The sequence below is a fragment of the Molossus molossus genome, unplaced genomic scaffold (genome assembly GCF_014108415.1).
Source record: "Molossus molossus isolate mMolMol1 unplaced genomic scaffold, mMolMol1.p scaffold_m16_p_1, whole genome shotgun sequence".
NCBI classification, from domain to species: domain Eukaryota; kingdom Metazoa; phylum Chordata; class Mammalia; order Chiroptera; family Molossidae; genus Molossus; species Molossus molossus.
This window is the reverse complement of record NW_023425344.1, coordinates 133,657,761-133,661,932: the sequence shown is the minus strand read 5'-3', so window position 1 is coordinate 133,661,932 and position 4,172 is coordinate 133,657,761. Positions and strand designations below refer to the sequence as shown.

The 4,172-nt window shown below is 40.9% G+C and overlaps 1 pseudogene; it reads left to right on the top strand.

Annotated features, from left to right (window-relative positions):
- Nucleotides 1-221: 221 nt before the first annotated feature.
- On the top strand, nt 222-892 carry LOC118641178 (annotated as a pseudogene).
- The last annotated feature ends 3,280 nt before the right edge of the window (nt 893-4,172 follow it).

The following is a 4,172-nucleotide window of genomic DNA, read 5'->3' as shown; positions in this document are numbered from 1 at the left end:
AGTAGGCACTTTGATAGGCTAGAAAATAAATTAATATATTTAGACAGTCTTCATGGAGAGTCGCCGTGGTTTCCTGCTTCAACAGTGCTTGGACGGAACCGGCGCTCGACCCATCCCCCTCAGCCACCTGATCCAGCCTTCGGCCACCTCCTCACAGCGCCTCGGACATCCCCAAGGCCCCCACTCCAGCCCGCACAGCCACCTCTCCTTAGCCGCCCACCATGACGCCCACTGCGGCCACCTGGCAGGTGCCAGGACTACCTCCAGGATTCAGAGGCCGCCATCCACCGCAGATCAACATGGAGCTCTACGCTTCCTACATCTACCTGTCGGTGTCTTACTACTTTGACCCCGATGATGTGGCTTTGAAGAACTTTGCCAAATATTTTCTTCACCAATCTCATGAAGAGAGGGAACATGCTGAGAAACTCATAAAGCTGCAGAACCAACGAGGCGGAATCTTCCTCCAGGATATCAAGAAACCAGACCGTGAGGACTGGGAGAATGGGCTGAATGCGATGGAGTGTGCATTGCACTTGGAAAAAAATGTGAATCAGTCACTACTGGATTTGCACCAGCTGGCCACTGACAAAAATGACCCTCACTTGTGTGACTTCCTTGAAACTCACTACCTGAATGAGCAGGTGAAATCCATCAAAGAACTGGGTGACCATGTAGCCAACTTTCACAGATTGCGGGCCCCTGAAACTGGCATGGCAGAGTATCTCTTTGACAAGCACACCCTGGGAGACAGTGACCAGAGCTAAGCCTTAGGCTGGCTTCCCATAGCCAGGCGGGTGACTTCCCTGGTCACCAAAGCAGTACGTGCATGTTGGAGTTACCTTTACCTTTTCTATAACTTGTACCAAATCATCCACTTACATCTTTTCATTTGTACCATTCCTTCAAATAAAGTAATTTGGTACCCACCCCACCCCCCCAAAAAAATAATATATTTAAGTCAGAAAAGGGGATATAAAGCTTTTATTTTGGGGAATTTGTTTGTTTGTTTACCTTTAAGGAAGGTAAAATTATGAGAAGTTATTGAGAAGCTGGCCTGTAAGGGCCAGACATGGAGAAAATATTGAAGCAGAACAATGTCCTAAAGAATGGTGGCTGCTTAAATCCTGGGGACAGGGAAGGAGATAAAAACAGAGGTGGGAGAGACAAGAAAAAGCGTAGAGGTTAGGAACTCCAGAGGGATGAGTACTGAGACAGTTGAATATTGCTAGAAATGACTGAGGCTCATGCTGAGACTGCATAATTGAATAGATGGATCAAGGGAGCCTTCTAGAGAGCCCTCTGTGCTGGCTACCACTTAGATCACATGCACTGCAGCCACAAAGCCCATGAATGTCAACCTGAAAATGGTTGTTAAGGAAAGGCCTAAAAGTCCATTATTTATCATGTATTTTAATAGTCCTTGCTGCCACACATGAAATTAGACACAGGATTCATATAAAAAATGACTTTGGTTCTTCTTTATAGAAGTTACTAAATTCTCCACTGCCCACATTATACCTGTTGTGCAAGATTTATGATGGATTTTTCATTCAGGCTCTTATTTCTATGGCTTTACTCCTTAAAAACATAGTGTTAAAGACGAACTAGTCTAGATTTAATTTCTCTTTGACAGAAATAGTTTCAAAGAAACATCAAATTAATATGTGAGAGCTTTATTTCAGGAACTGTATCAAACTATTGTGAACATGTGCTTTCAAACAAGGGGAGAAAAATTACACAAATCCAATGTACAACAGTAAAAAAAAAAAATTGGTAGCATATAGCTTTTGAGTAGATACTATAATTCCATTTCACATTATAAATTATTTAAGCACTACTATTAGTTAAGCACCAAATGCTATCCTATTTAAAAACAATTTTAAAATAAACATACTGTCGTTCTAGCCCTAAGGATGGGCAGGCAAGAACAGATGAAAGGGTTCATATATGGTGTTCTGCTACAAAAATTGATAATTTGGCTTCAAGCCTTGAGCCCAACTTCATTCAGCCTTTCTTCTTGGAAAAGCTTAAGTTGGATATATATTTTGAACTCTGGATTATCACTGTCTGTGATGAAATAGCCAAGTTAAAAACCACATTATTAAGGAACTAACAGTTTCCAAATGAATCTCTTAGTTAAGGATTCAGTTCAAATGCACTCTCATTTCCACAGTGCCTGCTTTTCCTTTTCATCATGTCCTTGAATTTCTCAGTACCAGTACTCAGAAACACTAAATCGGCAGAGAGAATGAAATCAAAACCAGACATCCAAAACCCCTGGCTGTTGGGGCTAACCTTCAGTAAAGCACTCAGGTTTTCACCACCTACTTAGTTGTTCTAAATATCTACACACACAAAAAGAGTCTACACAAAAAATCTGGAGAAGAGGACCAGGACCCAGTGTGTGTGTGTGTGTGTGTGTGTGTGTGTGTGTGTGTCCCTCTCCCCCATCCTCTTTCCCCAGGCATGTTTTCCTTGCCTCTCTTTCTCCTAAGCTCCAAGGGCCCACCTTTTGCCTCTGTAACTTGTTTCCTGAGCCCATTTCTTCCACAGCTCACTTCTACCTCTGTGACTTTCTAAATAAATGTTCTCTTATAGTTTGAGTCTTGGCTGTGAATTCTTTCTTAGCCAGAACTCAAGTACCAAAATTGCTGAATGGAGGTCTGATCTGATTCCACCAGTCTAACACCTGGTGCCATTTCACACTCAACACAAGGAGTTTATTGGGTTCTCATTATCAGGTGCTATTAACGTCACCATTATTGTTGAGACCCAAAGTGGAAAGACTGAATTAATGCTCTGGCCAATGGCACATCTTGGCTTGTCTGATAACTGAGATGAGCTCAAAGCAGGGGGCCAGGTGCTGATTTTACTCTTCGAAGAAGCATGGTCTATGAACCCTGCATTGGCCATTGGCATTGATCAGAGATGCCTCTGAAACATTTCATCTTCAGTTCTCCAAAGACTAATGACTTTGGGGAAAGGAAGTGGCTGAATTCATTCTTCTCAAATCTTAAGGAAAAAAAAATCTGGAGAGGACAAAACATAAAGTAATCCAGATAATTTGTCAGATGAACAGCAGAAAAAAAGCACTGCAATGATATCATCTATCAAGTTTTAATTGTTAATTGGAAATTTAAATTTAGAGTGCTGCAGAGTTTATTGCTTTAATAGGTTTTTTAAACATTTTTTACTAATTTTATATAGAGAGAGAAACATCAATGTGAGAGAAAAACATTAGTTGGTTCCCTCTCACACATGCTCCAATTGGGGATCAAACCCACAACCTGAGTATGTGCCCTGAATGGGAATTGAACTTGCCACCTTTTGGTGTATGGGATGATGCTGCAATCAACTGAGCGACACTAACCAGGGCTCTTGCTTTAGGTTTTAGTCATGGTGTGATAAACCATTCCCATCATTTCTAGGAAATTGATTAGAAAGCAATGTCACAAGAAGGCTAGGACAGAACTTTCAACACACATTTTTCTATCAAAGTTTGATTCTTTGTACCACCCACAAAATACACCTACCTACTCAATATATTTATTACTTCACTTAGAAGCAAAGAAAAAAAGGAATTTAAAATATTCTAGTACTTAAAGAGCAACATAATTTCCCAATTCAAGGAACCTTTTAATGGGGACTACATCATTATAGATGAGTCACTACAAGTTTGCCTTTGAAAATATTCTGACTTCACAGCTACTGTGCAAAACTATAGAGCAGTTCCTCATAAAATTTTAACATAGAATTACCAAGTGAACCAGCAACTCTACTTCTGGGTATGTATCCAAAATAACTAAAAGCAAGGACTCTGATATTTGTACACCATTGTTCACAGCAGCATTATTCACAATAGCCAAAAGGTACAAACAACTCAAGTATCCATTGATGGATAAATGGATGAGTAAATGTGGTCGATCAATAGAATGGAATATTACTTAGCCCTACAATTCTGATAATGCTACAACTTAAATGAATCTTGAGGACATTATGCTAAGTGAAATAAACCAGACACACACAAAAAAACAAATATTGCCCTGGCTGGTTTGGCTCAGCAGTTAGAGCGTCGGCCTGCAGTGCAAAGAGACCCGGGTTTGGTTCCCGCTAAGGGCACGTACCTCAGTTTCAGTTTGTCCCCAGCCCTGGTTGGATCGTGCGGGTGG